An 18,044-nucleotide genomic window follows, 5' to 3' on the forward strand; every position below is an offset into this window, starting at 1 on the left:
GGAGAATGGTAATAGCTGTCTTTTAGTTCAGGGCTACATGGAGACTTTAGCGGAATAAAAGGATTTTGAGACACGTCAGGAGTGGTGACAGCTCCTCTATAAATCTGGCGATTTACGGGTGTCCTCCCCTTTGACATTTTGTTTCCCTTTCTTCTCAAACCATCCCAGACAGCCATGAAGACTTCTCCTCTCGAATGCAAAGTTTGCTGGCGAGACAACTCTGGACCCTGTTTGTGCAGCAATCCACAGACGCTACAGCAAAACTAATAAATTCAGTTCCCAAATTAGACCCAATAAAGACTACCCTCTTAGGGCTTATGCACACGACCGTATGTATTTTGCGATCCGCCCAAAAAAAAAACAAAAAAAAAACAGAAGACATCCGAGTGACGTCCGTGTTACATAGTTATTTTTTTTTTAAGTGGATCCATTGTAACAATGCATATCCTTGTCCGCAAGAATAGGACATGTTCTATTTTTTTGCAGAGTGGACTTATGGATACAGGATGTACATGGAGTCATTTCCATTTTTTTTGCGGCCACATTGAAATTAATGTTTGCACATACGGGCCACAAAAAACAAACAAACCAAAAAATGGACAAAAACTATGTTTGTGTGCATGAGCCCTTTAACAAATACAGATATCCTTAAACAGACAGCAGAAAAGATAACTTAAATATATGCAGACCCTCAATCTAAATTCAAACCCAAGACCTCACAACCCCTAAACTATGACAGTCCCCAGACCAGAACCCCCTGAACGAATACAGACACCTGGTTCATACCGTTAAACCAGATCTGCTAAATATAGACCAAAATCCCCTAATGCAAAGCATTAAAGAAGATATCTTAAAGGGGTCGTCTCACTTCAGCAAATAGCATTTATTATGTAGAGAAAGTGAATACAAGCCACTTACTAATGTATAGTGATTGTCCATATTGCCTCCCTTGCTTGCTGGATTCATTTTCCCATCACATTATACACGGTTCGTTTCCAGGGGTTACGACCATCCCGCAATCCAGCAGCAGTGGTCGTGCTTGCTCACTATAGGAAAAAGCACCAGCTTATGCACACTCCCGTGGTCCCGGCCAAAGCATTTTCTTATAGTGTGCAAGCACAGCCACTGCTGCTGATTTTGGAGAGTCTGATTGCTGGTCACATGACACAACAGAGGATCAGAAGGGAGGTTATAACTCACAAATACAGTCACTGGTAAAAAGATTACATTCACTACAGATTACATCATGTACCTTTCTAACAGGTCAGAGAATAACATTTTTTGGAGTGCAGAGTCTCTATTCTACGGTCTTTACTGGTCTGTGACCCATCTCTAGCCCCCTCAAAACTAAGATTGTGTGCCTTTAAACACCTTCTATACAAACCTTACACTAAATATTTACCGCTGACAGGAGACAGACGAGGATTAATGGCCATGAATGTTTGTCGTAGTCACCAAGATGCTCTTCGGGGTCTCAGGGTGCAGATTCCCTGGAGTCTCAACTGTCTGATAGGACTGACCAGTGACCAACTCAAACTCACAACCTTGGCCTCCAGCTGCAGGAAGAGAAGAGGCAGATTATAACAGGTTATTGTGCCCACAGTACAGATTCAGTGTCTCTGCAGTGGTGTGTCTGCCCACAAGCTTGCTGACTGTATCCAATACCAACCAGCACTGAATACAGGGATAATGTACACAGTGACTGCACCAGCAGAATAGTGAGTGCAGCTCTGGAGTATAATACAGGATGTAACTCAGGATCAGTGCAGGATAAGTAATGTATGTACACAGTGACTGCACCAGCAGAATAGTGAGTGCAGCTCTGGAGTATAATACAGGATGTAACTCAGGATCAGTGCAGGATAAGTAATGTATGTACACAGTGACTCCCCCAGCAGAATAGTGAGTGCAGCTCTGGAGTATAACACAGGATGTAACTCAGGATCAGTACAGGATAAGTAATGTATGTACACAGTGACTGCACCAGCAGAATAGTGAGTGCAGCTCTGGAGTATAATACAGGATGTAACTCAGGATCAGTAATGTATGTACACAGTGACTGTACCAGCAGAATAGTGAGTGCAGCTCTGGAGTATAATACAGGATGTAACTCAGGATCAGTACAGGATAAGTAATGTATGTACACAGTGACTCCACCAGCAGAATAGTGAGTGCAGCTCTGAAGTATGATACAGGATGTGTTAATGACAGTGATAAAACACGCCTGGAATTGGAAAAAACATCAAAAGTGGCACCCAGGGGTAAACAGAGTTATAGAAAAAGCAGAGGGGACTGTGCTAGACTTTCTGTAACTAGCAGTGAAAGGGAGCTACAGTATCTAAACAGAAATCCACTACTAAATAGGTCAGAACTGAATGTCATTGTCTTACAGGTGACCTACCTGGGATATAACCAGACCAAGACAGAAGGACCCAGTGCAAATGGAAAGCAGCAAAAGTTTGGCCTGAAAAGAGATAATAAACGGTCAACGCAAATCTTCCTATGAAGCTGCATCACATCTGCTGACATGTTATGTGATGGAGGATCCTGCCCTTGCAGACGAGCGTTCCTCCCGCAGCGAGTCCGCAACGCAGCTCCAGGCCTGACCTCCCAGCGCTGCCGGGGGTCACATAGCATTATATTGATTTATGATGCTATGTAACCCTTACAGTTCTGGAATATATTTGGTAACACTGGCAGAATGCTGCCAGTGTTATCCAATACATTCCAGAACTGTAAGGCCTCTTTCACACGGGCGTCAGTTTTTTTGCCCGGATAAGAGCCGGGTGCGTTGCGGGAAAATGCGCGTTTTTTTTCTGCGCGAGTGCAAAACATTGTCATGCGTTGCACTCGCGTGAGAAAAATCGCGCATGTTTGGTACCCAAACCCGAACTTCTTCATAGAAGTTCGGGCTTGGGATTGATGTTCTGAAGATTGTATTATTTTCCCTTATAACATGGTTATAAGGGAAAATAATAGCATTCTGAATACAGAATGCATAGTAAACCAGCGCTAGAGGGGTTAAAAAAATAAAATAAAATTTAACTCACCTTAGTCCACTTGATCGCGAAGCCCGGCATCTCCTTCTGTATCCTCTGCGCTAAAGTTGAACAGGACCTGGGGTGAGCTTCTCCATTAAATATCGGTTAAGGACCTTCGATGACGTCACTCCGGTCATCACATGGTACGTCACATGATCTTTTACCATGGTGATTCACCATGGTAAAAGACCATGTGATGACCGGAGTGACGTCATCGAAGGTCCTTAACCGATATTTAATGGAGAAGCTCACCCCAGGTCCTGTTCAACTTCAGCGCAGAGGAGACACAAGGAGATGCCGGCCTTCGTGATCAAGTGGACTAAGGTGAGTTAAATTATATTTTATTTTTTTTAACCCCTCTAGCGCTGGTTTACTATGCATTCTGTATTCAGAATGCTATTATTTTCCCTTATAACCATGTTATAAGGGAAAAATAATAATGATCGGGTCTCCATCCCGATAGTCTCCTAGCAACCGTGCGTGCAAATCGCACGGCATCCGTACTTGCTTGCGGATGCCATCCGATTTTCACACACCCCATTCACTTCTATGGGGCCTGCGTCACGTCAAAATCGGACAATATAGAGCATGCTGCGATTTGAACTGAACGCACAAGTGATGCGTTAAAAACATCGCTCATGTGCACAGCCCCATAGAAATGAATGGGTCAGGATTTAGTGCGGGTGCCATACGTTCGCCGCACGGATCGCACCCGCACGGAAAACTCGCCCGTGTGAAAGGGGCCTAAGGGTTACATAGCATCATTAATCAATATAATGCTATGTGAATCCAGTCAGTGCTGGGAGGTCAGGCCGGGTGCTGCGATGCGGACTCGCTGCGGGAGGAATGCTCCATGAACTTTTCCATTTGGTTCATGACATAGGTAATAAACTGAAAATAACACAAATATGAGATTAAAGGGGTTTATCATGGAGAGAAAGTTAATACAAGGCACTTACTAATGTATTGTGATGGTCAATATGGCCTCCTTTGCTGGCTGGACTCATTACATCCAGGGGTTAAGGGGTTATGTACGCGTGCCTATGAGCGCTCCCATGGTTTTTGCCACCAGAGAGGCTGGAGCTTGTTCCTATAGTGTACAAGCGCAGCCACCACTGCTGGACTACAGGGTTGTCATAACCCCTAGACACGAGCAGTGTATGGTGTGATGGAAAAATGAATCCAGCCAGCAAAGGAGGCAATATGGATAATCACAATACATTAGTGAGTGCCTTGTATTAACTTTCTCTACATGATAAATGCCACTTGCTGAAGTGACACTACCCCATAAAGTGCATAACTGACAATAAACATGTGATGACCATTAGAGGGACAACAGATTGGCCATGTGACTGTTAATGATGACAGATAATGAACATCAGATGGCGAATGACAAGAGGAAAAACCTAGGCCGATCATCTAGCCCAGGGATGGCCAACCTGCGGCTCTCCAGCTGTTGCAAAACTACAACTCCCAGCATGCCTAGTCTTACTACAGCTATCAGCCTACAGCAAGGCATGGTGGGAGTTGTAGTTTTACAACAGCTGGAGAGCCGCAGGTTGGCCAGCCCTGATCTAGCCGTTCTGCTGAAGAACATGACAGATGAAAACGGGGCTGACAATACATTCCATCAACCATGTAACCAATGCCATAGCAACTACTACAGCCGCTATGGGGCCTGTGACTGACTGAACAGTCACTGGGGCGTCTGGAGAGGCCTGAGGGCTAGCCTCCTTCCTATGGACTATCAACCCAGAACTATGGAGACACCCCCGCCCGGCTCATTATTCTACAAAGGGAAATTGGGTAGTTTCTGCCTGTGAGTGATTACGTTATCCCATTGTGTTGGTTAATTGTATCACATGTGTGTTGTCTGCCTGTGACTGGTTTATGTAAGAAACGGTCTCAGTCTTCCACAAGGTCCTCCATGGGAGTGTCCCTTGCTGGAAGACCTGCATAAAAGGCTGACATGTTGCCCCATTAAAGTGTCCTGTTCTACCCTTCATGAAGTTTAGGGGATTGGAGAACTACACTCTGGGGATTGCTATAATCATTATACTCTCCAGAGTATAATCCCTAGCTCTTGTAAGAGCTGTTCCTGTATCGCTCTCTGAAGGAAGAGAGGTGCACCAACCGGAACCTGGAAGCCTTGTCGTAGGTCCAGGCGGTTCGTGGGGTCGGCAGTGCTTACAGTGTCAAGTGGAGTGCTTGGAGTCCTCGGGAAGCACTAGGGCAGTGATGGCGAACCTTTTAGAGACAGAGTGCCCAAACTGCAACCAAAAACCCACATAATTATCGCAAAGTACCAACACGGCAATTTACCCTGAATACCAATACAGTATATCTTCCATGTACTTTATTATTTAGCTATAATAGCCTGCCTAGATTCAATGTGCTGCCTGTGCCGTTCATAGTGCGCCCTGCGCTGATGAATGGCAGGAAAAGTCTATGGCATATTGGTACACCATATGCCTTAGTGCGGGTGCCCACAGAGAGGGCTCTGAGTGCCGCCTCTGGCACCCGTGCCATAGGTTCGCCACCACTGCACTAGGGGCATCCATCAACTGAGGTAACCCAGTCAGGGTGCCAGGAGATCCGTTACAGGGCCCCTGACTGAAGGACGCTGAGGCCACCTGCCTGACACACAATCTCCTGATGTTAGCGGCAGCCAATCTCATAAGTAGAAATAAGAGAATTTCATATTTTGAAATTCGTTCACACTTCGTTTGTTTGTAAAAGGTGAACTGCGTTATGGATTCCGTTACCACGGACCATAACGCAACTCTATGATTAAAGGCATTCCGTTATTCATTCCGTCATAATAGAAGTCTATGGGCTGCAAAACGGATCCGCTCCGTGTCCGTTCTGCAGGGGAGTCCTCTCCTGCATAACGGAAACGGGACGGATCCGTTATGCAGCCCATAGACTTCTATTATGACGGAATGAATAACGGAATGCCTCTAAAGGCATTCCGTTAGGCATTCCGTCGTAGAATTGTGTTATGGTCCGTGATAACGGAATCCATAACCCAATTCTGCTTTTACCAATAAACAAATCGCAAATGAATTTCATAAGCGGAAATTCGCTCATCTCTACTCATAAGCGTCAGCGAGGTGGCACCAGGAAGTGAAGAGTATCAAAACGAGAGTGGTAAGTACACTGGAGTCAGAATGTGTTTACCTCTGGTCTGGGGCCCATACCCTTGAAGACAACCAAGGTACTGAAGGGCGGTGAGGCTCATCTCTGCCGAGCTGTACCCTGTATACAGTGAGAAAGAGCGACCCATAGGAGCAGAGACTGAGGAAACAAAAGGAAGTCAGTCTCAGAACTGGGAGCTTCTCGATTGGTCTACACATGATCAACACCAAAACTAACAGATTTAATATCTCATTTGATATTTTTAAATTCAAGAGCTTCTCCAATCGTATGCATATAGAGCTTAAAAGGGGCTTTTCAAGATTTTAAATACTGATGACTTTCCCTCTGTGATAGGTCATCAGTATCTGATCGGTGGGGTCTGACACCCGGGACTGCCACCAATCTGCTGTTTAAGATGGCAGCTGCGCTTGCAGTAGCGCCAAGGCCTTCTCACGGCTTTTCCTCGGCCAGTGACATCACGTAGCCTAGGCGCAGCTCAGCGCCAAGCACAGCACTGAGCTTGGTAGGTGGCAAGAAAGTCGTGGCACTCACAGCTGATCGGCGGGGGTCCTGGGTGCCGGACCCCCGCCGATCAGATACTGATGACCTATCCAGAGTATAAGTCATTAGTAAATAAAAAACCCTTTTAAAAGAGCATCAGTCATGATGATAAAGCCTATTAAACCAGGCATACTGCCTGGTAGGGTTGATCATGGAGAGTTTAATGGGGCCTCTCACTGCAATTGGATGTACCGTTACAGAGAAATTCATACTTGTATTAGTATGCTAATAAAGTACTGAAAGCACCAAGAGGCAGGTCTAGCCCCTGGTAGCACCGTTTCTTCTCCTCCAAGGATTGACAGGGCCAGGCGTCCTCGCTGCTCTCTTCGTCGCATAGCAATACCCCTTTAAACCGATCACTCATCCAAGAAGTGAAACACATTGCAGCACTTCCCTACATCTCCGACTACCACCCGACCTGGTCTCTCCGTTCCGCCATTAATCTAAGGCTCCATTCAAATTGCGGATCCGCAACACACCCGCCCGGCACCCCTATAGAAATGCCTATTCTTGTCTGCAGCTGCGGACAAGAATAGGACATGTTCTATATTTTGCGGAGCTGCGGACCCGAAGATCGGGGCCGCGCTCCGCAAATGCGGACAGCATCGCTCCTCCCCATACAGACTTGTGGTCTGTCGGCAGCAGACCGTGATTACACAGCATCTGCTACCGGTAAAGGATGATTTCTTTGGGTGCACAAATGATCCAATTACCCGACGAACGAGCATTTCGGTCATTCATTGGATAATCGCCGATACATTTTCGCTCGATAGCGATTATCTTTGGGATTCTCATTTTAAGATTAGCCTCTTCCATAATCAAAACCCTCCACACCCATTTCCAAGACTTCTCTCATGCGGCACTGGTTCTCTGGACACATTCATTACCAGCATCCAGTTTTACTCACGCCTTAAAAATCCAGCTTTTTAGGCAGGCCTATCACTTTTCATAAACTGACTCGTGTCCTTTTATCAGCATTATTCCTCAGAACCTCATCTTCCAGTATCCTCCACACTCAGTGCACCGTAATGCACTACAGCCATTATCTGTATGCGCCAGATATGGCAACTGGAGTCGCAGTAGTGTTCTACTATGAAACTGCATAAATCCATAACCGTAATCCTCTACTCCCTACAGGAGCAATTCTAATAATGATATTAATAAGGACCAGAATTTCCAGATGCGGTCAGTCTTCCTGCATCAACGGTCAATAGCGCAAATGTCCATTCGCAGAATGCAGGTTGTCCTCTGCCTGGATTCTGGTGACAGACAAGCCCTGGATACTGCAGTAGCATTACACTAAGGCTGGGTTCAGACCTGAGCGTTTTGCAGCGCGGAACGCGCTGTAAAATGCTCAACAGGCAAGAACCAATGATTCCCTATGGGAATGGTTCTCACCTGAGCATTTTACACCTGAGCTTTTCTACAAACGCTCATCCCCAATAATTGGCCTGATTATCGGTTCCTCTGTAAGGGCCCATCTCCGACATTGATGGCATATTGCTAGGATACAAGCAAAGTCAGATTGCAGTGCTCACCCGGCTGTTCAAAAACCAAGGGAGGCGCGGATAGACGTCAGGAACCAAGCGCCAAATGCAAAAAATCTAACAGAAGAAAAATCCAGCTCCCCAAGAAAAGTGATAATCTTTGAATACATACTGTACGTGCCTTAAAAGCCGACATACAATACGTACATGTCTATGCGTTTCAAACCACGAGTCGGGTCCACATTTTTGTGATCCGAAACGCATAGACATGTACGTATTAAATGTTGGCTTTTAAGGCACGTACGGTATGTATTAAAGATTATCACTTTTCTTGGGAAGCTGGATTTTTCTTCCGTTTGATTTTTTCATATTGCTAGGATAAGCCATCAATGTCACATACATGCAGGTCCCACCACTGGGACCTGCTCCCATCTCCAGAACTGGGCCCCCAAAGTGAAGAAGGCAAGCACAAAATGTATGCACAGCATGCTCCCCATTCATTTCTATGGCAGTTCTGAAAATAACAGAGTAAGGCTACATGCACACGACCGTGCCGTTTTTTGCGGTCCGCAAACCTCGGATCCGCAAAAAATGGAAGCCGTCCGTGTGCCTTCCACAATTTGCGGAACGGAATGGGCGGCCCATTGTAGACATACCTATTCTAGTCCACAAAATGGACAAGAATAGGACAGGCTATATTTTTTTAGCGGGGCTACGAAACGGTGCAACGGATGCGGACAGCACACGGAGTGCTGGCCACATCTTTTGCGGCCCCATTGAAGTGAATGGGTCCGCATTAGAGCCGCAAAAACGGCGGCTCGGATGCAGACCCAAACAACGGCCGTGTGCATGAGGCCCAAGGCTAGGGCTACACGATGACATTTGTTGTACAGCGTCACGCAATATTTTGGTGTAGTGGCGTCGCTAGAGGGGGGCGAGGGGGGGCAATTGCCCCCCCTATGTTGTCCCTTGCCCCCCCGGGTGCCCCCCCGCTGATTCCCCAGAGTGAATACTAATGAGCGCTTCCATTATGGAAGCGCTCATTAGTACCGAAGGACCAGGAAGTGGTGAACGCTCTGTACTCACCACTTCCTGGTCCTCGGCTGTCGGCTGTGCAGGGCTGCGCACAGCGTGAGGGCGCTCTGTGACCTCACGCTGTGCGCGCCAGTTTAGAGCACAGTCGACTGAGGAGAAAATGGCAGGCGGCGTCCGTCCAGGAGCAGGAGAGGTAAGTGTTTTTATTTTTTATTTTATAAAAAATGTGGCTGCTGGGGGCATTATGGGGGCTAATAGGAGGCATATAAGGGCTAATTGGAGCCATATGGGGCATTTGGAGGCATATTTGGGGGCTAATAGGAGGCATATGGGGGCTAATTGGAGGCATATATGGGGGCTAATTGGAGGCATATTTGGGGCTAATTGTAGGCATATTTGGGGCTAATTGTAGGCATATTTGGGGCTAATTGGAGGCATATTTGGGGCTAATAGGAGGCATATGGGGCTAATAGGAGGCATATGGGGCTAATAGGAGGCATATGGGGGCTAATTGGAGGCATATGGGGGCTAATTGGAGGCATATGGGGGCCTATGGGGCTAATAGGAGGCATATGGGGGCTAATTGGAGGCATATGGGGGCTAATTGGAGGCATATGGGGGCATATGGGGCTAATTGGAGGCATATGGGGTAATAGGAGGCATATGGGGGCTGATAGGAGGCATATGGGGGCTAATAGGAGGCATATGGGGGCTAATAGGAGGCATATGGGGGCTAATTGGAGGCAAATGGGGGCATATGGGGCTAATAGGAGGCATATGGGGTAATAGGAGGCATATGGGGGCTGATAGGAGGCATATGGGGGCTAATAGGAGGCATATGGGGGCTAATAGGAGGCATATGGGGGCTAATTGGAGGCATATGGGGGCTAATTGGAGGCATATGGGGGCTAATTGGAGGCAAATGGGGGCATATGGGGCTAATAGGAGGCATATGGGGTAATAGGAGGCATATGGGGGCTGATAGGAGGCATATGGGGGCTAATAGGAGGCATATGGGGGCTAATTGGAGGCATATGGGGGCTAATTGGAGGCATATGGGGGCTAATTGGAGGCAAATGGGGGCATATGGGGCTAATAGGAGGCATATGGGGTAATAGGAGGCATATGGGGGCTGATAGGAGGCATATGGGGGCTGATAGGAGGCATATGGGGGCTAATAGGAGGCATATGGGGGCTAATAGGAGGCATATGGGGGCTAATAGGAGGCATATGGGGGCTAATTGGAGGCATATCGGGGCATATGGGGCTAATAGGAGGCATATGGGGGCTAATAGGAGGCATATGGGGGTTAATAGGAGGCATATAGGGGCTAATAGGAGGCATATAGGGGCTAATAGGAGGCATATGGGGGCTAATAGGAGGCATATGGGGGCTAATTGGAGGCATATGGGGGCTAATTGGAGGCATATGGGGGCATATGGGGGCTAATAGGAGGCATATGGGGGCTAATAGGCATATGGGGGCTAATTGGAGGCATATGGGGGCTAATAGGAGGCATATGGGGGCTAATTGGAGGCATATGGGGGCTAATAAGAGGCATAATGGGGGCTAATGAGGCATAAGGGCTGATATGGGGGCTAATGAGGCATAAGGGCTGATATGGGGGCTAATGAGGCATAAGGGCTGATATGGGAGCTAATGAGGCATAAGGGCTGATATGGGGGCTGATATGAGAGGCATAATGAGGGCTAATGAGAGGCATAATGTGTCATCCACAGATGCCCCCATAACAGTGTGTCTTCCACAGATCCACCATAACAGTGTGCCTGTGCACTGACGAGAGACAGAAAGAAGGGGAAAGAATACGTGGATGCAAGCAGAGGACGGCACAGCAGACGACTGAGTAGCTTCTTTTGTAAGTAAATTGCTTTATTATAACTGTATCCCTGCATATCGCAATTCACTCGTATTTTGTAATCTTATTGATATATACTTATTTTGTTTGTGCCCCCCCATTTTTGACTGTGGTATCTTTGTGCCCCCCCTATATATTGTTCCTAGAGTCGCCACTGTTTTGGTGTCACACATAATGCCTTCAAAGTTGGATTTTTGTGCGACTGTCTAACATGTCACAGTGAGACACCATTGACTATTACAAATAGTCCTAGCGATATGCCAAGATGGGAATACCTCTTTAATTTTGGCCTCAAAAGTAATTGAGTAAAAAGATAAGTACTTGCCTTGCAGCCACGGCTCAGCTTCATGTACCTACGAGGAAGGAGCAGCACAAGCGTGTACAGTAACCCCCGAATGCAGGATGCCGGAGACCAGATCAATCCTCCGTCTTGTAAGAACATCCACATTGCACTTCCATAATTGCCTCTCAGTAGCCAATGCTTATGAAGCGAGGCAACATTCACCAGGAACAGAGACCTTTTCACAGAAATAGCGATTGCACTTTTTCCCTAAAATGTGCATTCCCACTTGAGACATTTCCGGTAGATCCACCGGATAGGCCATAAATGTCCGATAGAAGTGGGTCACACTCAGCTATTTTTCGGAAGTGCTGCTGAAGTGAACCGAGAGAGCGTGCACGTACGGCCGGCTCTGCATTGCTCACGAGAGTGTGACGGGTCCTGTGCTGGTGATAGCAGCAGGTCCCAGATGGGACAACCCCTTTAAAGGGAACCCGTCATCAACTTTATGCTACCCTCACTCAGAGCAGCATAAAGTAAAGTAGTGATGGATGCGCTGCTCATGAGCATGTCAGTGGTTGCCGAGAACCAGCATCATAATCATTGCAGCCCAGGCCTTGAAAAGAACCAAATCTACCCGAGAAGAGTCAGCGTTGTTCCTAATCTCCTGCTCTCCCCACCTTCTCCTTCCTTTTTTCCCCTAGAAGAGAACTGTCCTTAGTGAGTTCAGCATTAAAAGGATGACAGGTTTCCTTTAAAAGTAATGTTTTGTCAGAAAATGATCTATTGGTTAAGGCCTCATGCACACGACCGTTGTTGTGTTCCGTCTGTGTCCGTTGTTCCGTTTTCCTGCGGACCCATTGACTTTCAATGGGTCCGTTGAAAACTCGGATAATGCACCGTTTGTCATCCGCGTGCGTGATCCGTGTTTTCAGTCCGTCAAAAAAATAGGACCTGTCCTATTTTTTTCACGGACAACGGTTTGCGGACCCATTCGAGTCAATTGGTCCGTGAAAAAACACGGATGCACACAAGATTGTCATCCGCGTCCGTGATCCGTGTCCGTTTTTTTCCTATCATTTGCAAGGCAAACTTGACTTAATTTTTTTTTTTTAACTTTCCTTCATGTCTGGTGATCCTCTAGAAATCAAGGGAGACACATGGAAACGGATCACGGAACAACGAAACCCCGTTTTGCGGACCGTGAAAAAATACTGTCGTGTGCATGAGGCCTAAATCAAGTCTTAATTTCAAACTTTTTTCTAGAATTTTTGGTGATTTAAAAAAAAAAATTCCATGCCACTATACTTTAAAAAAAATAAAAATAAAATAAATAAACACAAAATTAAAAAAAAAAAAACACACACACACACACACACACACACACACACACAACAAGCAAGCGTGGCCACCCTACAATATTTTGGAGTTCCGAAAATAGCCTAGTTCTGGCTCAGCTATTTCTGGCAACCCCATTGCGGTGAATGGAGAGGCAGCCGTGCATGCACAGTGTGCTCTCCATTCACGTCTATAGGAGTTCCAAAAATAGTCAAGCAGGCGTGCTATTTTCGGTGATCCCGCAGTAGTGAATGGAGAGCGCATTTTGCATACACGGTCTCCGCTCCTTTCACAGAAATGGCAGAGCCAGCGTTCGGCTATTTTTGGAACTCCCAAAGTGAATGGAGGGCGGCGGTGCACACGCAGTGAGCTCTTCTTCACTCTGGGGCTTCCATTCTGGAGATAAAAGCAGCTCCAGAGGTGGGACCTGCACCTATCTGACATTGGTAGAATATCCTGGCGATTTGCCACCAAAGTCTGCCATAAGACAACCCCTTTAAAAACAACTTCCTGAACGAATGCCCGCGTGAATTATCATTCAATACTTACGTTCCTGCAGACATTATTTTCCATCATTTTTGGCCGCATATCTCCTGTTTACACGGCAAGGTGTCCTTCAGATCACTGGGTGTCTTTACATGTGGTGGCAATTGAGATTGATTTATTTCAATATAATGCATAAACGGGCCTGGGATATTGGAACAGCTCATAAAGAGAGGTCTGAATAGGGGAGCACCCTTATGATGTCCATATACGGTACCCTTATGGGTCATATGGACAGTGGTTGTTTTTACGAGCCAACCCTTTTGAAATGGGCACCTGAAAACACCCTTGTATATTTAGGCTATGGACAGATTTGGGGGATTTTTTTTAATTTTATTATTACATTGTACTCATTTTGAGCTCAAAATCATTTTTTGCAATTGGTCTTTAATACAAATGTTCAGTCTCCTTCTCTGTACGGGGCAGAGATTCACTAGTACCAGGCTCCGTGTTCACACTGTGTTCCATCAGGCAGCTCAGCTGATGGCTCCTTATCTCTGATCTCCTAACAGCTCATAAACACTTATTATAACTCAATTCTTATCTTAGGCTAAATGCACACAACAGTGGGAAAAAAAGGTCAGTTAAAAACGGACACACTGTCAGTTTTTGATGGCCATTTTTCAACCAATTATGCATCCATTTTCTGGCAGTTTGTCCTTTTTTAATGGCCATTCTGCATCCATGTTTCATGGCTGTTAAAAATGGCCATGAAAAACGGATTAATTTCATTTTTTTTATATAGGGATCCCAACCCCTGCAGTGCCCTCAGTACACATATCCCCCGTAGTGGCCCTTACCAGTAATAATATCCCCCATAATGGCCCCCAGAAGTAGTAATGTCCCCCATGGTGGCCAATAATGTTCCCCATAGTGACCCCTGCAGTAATAATGTCCCCCACAGTGGCCCCAGCTGTAATGTTTTATTTTACCAAAAGAAAAAAAAAAAAAAAACTTGGTTCATCCACGCACAGAGGCAGTCACTCTTCTCTTCATTGAAAAGGACCTGCCGAAGAACCTGTGCTCAGCGCGATTACGTCCCCGCACGCTCCCAGCATGAGCGCGTGGCGACGTCATCACGCTAAGCACAAGTTCCTCAGCAGCCCCTTTTCAATCAAGGGCGACTGCATCTGCGCGTGCAAGTGGATGAGATGAGCATTTTTTTTTTTTATTAGTTAACCCCTAAAAGGCCATATTATCCTAACGTACCCATTGATTTTAATGGGGTCCATAAGGCCGTGAAAACAGCCAAAAATAGGACATGTCGTATTTTCTGACGGCTGCTAAAACAAACAAAAAACAGCCATGTGAATAGCCCCATAGATAGACTGCAAGGATTCGGAAAAAGGCCGTGTGACGGGCAGGAAAAAAAGCGGTATTTTTTTCCCGGACCCTTGCACGTAAGCCTGTGGCTTAAATAAGGGTTTATGAGCGGTTAGTAACTTAGAAATGCGACTACATAAGGAGCGATACAGCGGCGTTCTATGGGTGCGCGGCTCTCCGTGCTGTCAGCCTGACAAAGAAAACAAGTTATAATTTGCCTTCATGCATTATAAATGCTAATTAAACCCCCCCGACTGCTTCTGTTTACCCTGTAACGCGCTCGTACACAATAACTCAGAGTAAATGGCTCGTTTGCTGCTGTATTCCCTTAATCGGCAGGACTGGGCGGCCATATAAATGATTTAAGTATCTTCCCGCCTAATAAATGTGTCGTCCGCTGCCTGTAAGGAAACGGCTAAACCCAAACTCTGAATGGTGATCGGGCGGTAATTATGTCTCGTGTCCCAGGTGGAAAAACGCTGCGGCCACGAACATTATCAAATACTAAAATAATTTATTTTCTAGTTACAAACAGACTTGCATTCATGCAAGTCTCTTCACAATCACACATTACATGTATGTCACTTAACAAAGGTTGACATGTACTGATTTTCGTAACCATTACATATATTAACAAAGGTATTTTAAAGGGCATCTGTCAGCAGTTTTGTACCTATGACACTGGCTGACCTGTTACATGTGCGCTTGGCAGCTGAAGACATCTGTGTTGGTCCCATGTTCATATGTAACGGCATTGCTGAGAAAAATGATGTTTTCGTATATACAAATGAGCCTGTAGGAGCAACGGGGGCGTTGCCATTACACCTAGAGGCTCTGCTCTCTCTGCCTGGACCTGTCAATCAAAGTGCAGTGAAAATATTATGTCTGGCCCCGTCAATTAAAGTGCAGAGGGCACAGCAGTTGCAGAGAGTGCAGAGCCTCTAGGTGTAATGGTAACGCCCCCGTTGCTCCTAGAGGCTCATTTGCATATATTAAAACATCATGTTTCTCAGCAATGCGGGTACATATGAACATGGGACCAACACAGATGTCTTCAGCTGCCAAGCGCACATGGAACAGGTCAGCCAGTGTCATAGGTACAAAACTGCTGACAGATACCATTTAGGGTCCATTCACATGTCCGTATGAATGGGTTCAGATCCGTTCCGCCTGGATCATTCTTTTTTTTTTTTTATGGGACCGTGGAGAAGAAGTCCAGATGCGGACAGCACACAGTGTGCTGTCCGCATCGACACTTACGTTCCGTAGCCCCGAAAAAAAAACAGAGCATGTCCTATTCCGCAGACACAGACAATAAAAGGCATTTCTATTGGGGTGCCGGCCATGTGCGGTCCGGTGTTTTGCGCATTCGCAATTTGTGGACCACAAAACACTTGCGGACGTCTGAATAGACCCTTAAAAAGAGGAATCTTCCAGTTATATGACCCATCAAGGGCTCATGCACACGATGGTGATCATTCCGGGGAACAGTCTGTGTGTCTGCTGGATCTCCTGGGTCCGACCGCAGCTCCCCTGAACTGACGGTATCTTAGTATTTTATGATACAGTCAGTTCATATCTGATCTGGAATCTGTTGTACTGAACTCAAAGCTCAGTACAAGAGATCTGCAATCCCATATGACCTGCACTATATACAGTCAGTTCAGGGGAGCTGCACCATCCCCCCCCCAAAAAAAGCTTCAGGTCCGGGTGAGGGCCATTTCTCTTCATTACTTCTGCATATGTTGGATAGACATTTTCTGCAGAGCAGATCGTAATCCTATACGTTTCTGTAGAACAGCAGTAAACATGAATGTTCCAATTGAGTGACAGCAAGTAGAGATCTTGAAACAGGTGAAGAACAAAACATTTACATAAAACTGGAAAAACAGATTCTTATATGGCTTCTTATATTGGCTATAAAATCATTAAAGCCAGCAGGATCAACTGTATTAACTATTTTTTCTGCTCCATTTTCCTTCCTCTTCCCCAGTGGGGGGGTTTTGAGAGGGGTTTGTATTTGTACAGAAAATAAAAAGGTAAATAAAAAAAAATATATATATATATATATATATATATATATATATATATATATATATATATAACACCAGTCAGTTATACTGCCTGGCAGGGTTGATCCTACCGAATAATCGTGTGAAAATTTGTGTTTTCAGTGCACCAAGGGGTGTGGCCTATTCCTTCAGTGCATCTTTACAGTCCTGGCCACTCCCCTCAGTGCACTGAAGCATTAATTTGCATAAAGATACATTGTTTTTTCCTTGGGAACAAAGACAGATATCATTTTATTTTCTTCAGCAGGAACAACACTACTAGGCATTATGCCTGGTTTCCTAGGGTTGATCCTGCTTATCTATGCTCTTTAAGGATATATTTATATGCAGGAGATTTGCTGCAGAAACGGCTCCGTTTAGGACATTTTCAGCTGTAGACATTTTACAGTAAATCCGTCACATGTGACTATAGCCGTAGTAAAAGGCTAAGCGCAACAACAATTATATTTCTCGCACGATCGCCGTTCCACATCCGGGTTTTGAGATCCAGCAAAAGGAACAGCCTGACGAAAATTTACTGCATAGCACAGCTTTTATGCAAGAGAGCAACCGGATCCCATTATAAATCAATAGGGATCCGGCGGTGTGTGCACCATTAACCGGCTATGTACTCTGGCGGGCGGTTCCTCTGCCGCAACAGCCTGTCAACTTTCAAAAAGCAAAATGTGAAACGCAGCCTGTCAATTCTCAATACGCAAAGAAGCACAGACGAGAGGAAGGAAATCCAGATATCGACGTTTACAGTACCTGTCCACAGAGGCATCATCCTTACCCGTTCCAACACCGCATGACATTTCCGCTGGGTCATGTGACTGCACTTTTAGCAGACAGCATTACGGTGGTTTCACACGCAGCAGGTTACTGAAAAAACGCTGACTTTTTCATGGCATTTGTGTGCAGGTTTTTTTTTTTTTTTTCCCCTTTTAACCAAAAACGAAGCAACCAGATGTTAAAGATGAAGCACATTACATACAAAGTGGGGGACTTTGAAATCTCCTGCGCTGCCGGAGGATGTGACCGATTTATGACAAGGCGCAGGCAGTGTCATAAATTAGGTGCATCCTCTGACAGTCCGTGCACCGGAATAAAATTTATAGCAGGTCGGAGCTCCATACATTTCTGTCTTTATTTGGGCCTAAAAACTGGCACAAATGTAGATAAACGTGGCGGCCCCGACCACTTCCTGGCGCTCCCTCTTTTCAGAAAGTGGCGAGGGCGGCTCAGAAATGTCAAGTCTCATTTAAAAAGTTGCAAATGCGAGGTTTGAGACAAAAAAATATTTTTTTTATGGATGTTTTACCATAGGCTTCTATGCAAAACTTGGGGGAAGAAAAGAGGAAAAATAAAAAA

This window comes from Bufo gargarizans, chromosome 11 (genome assembly GCF_014858855.1).
Source record: "Bufo gargarizans isolate SCDJY-AF-19 chromosome 11, ASM1485885v1, whole genome shotgun sequence".
Lineage (NCBI taxonomy): Eukaryota > Metazoa > Chordata > Amphibia > Anura > Bufonidae > Bufo > Bufo gargarizans.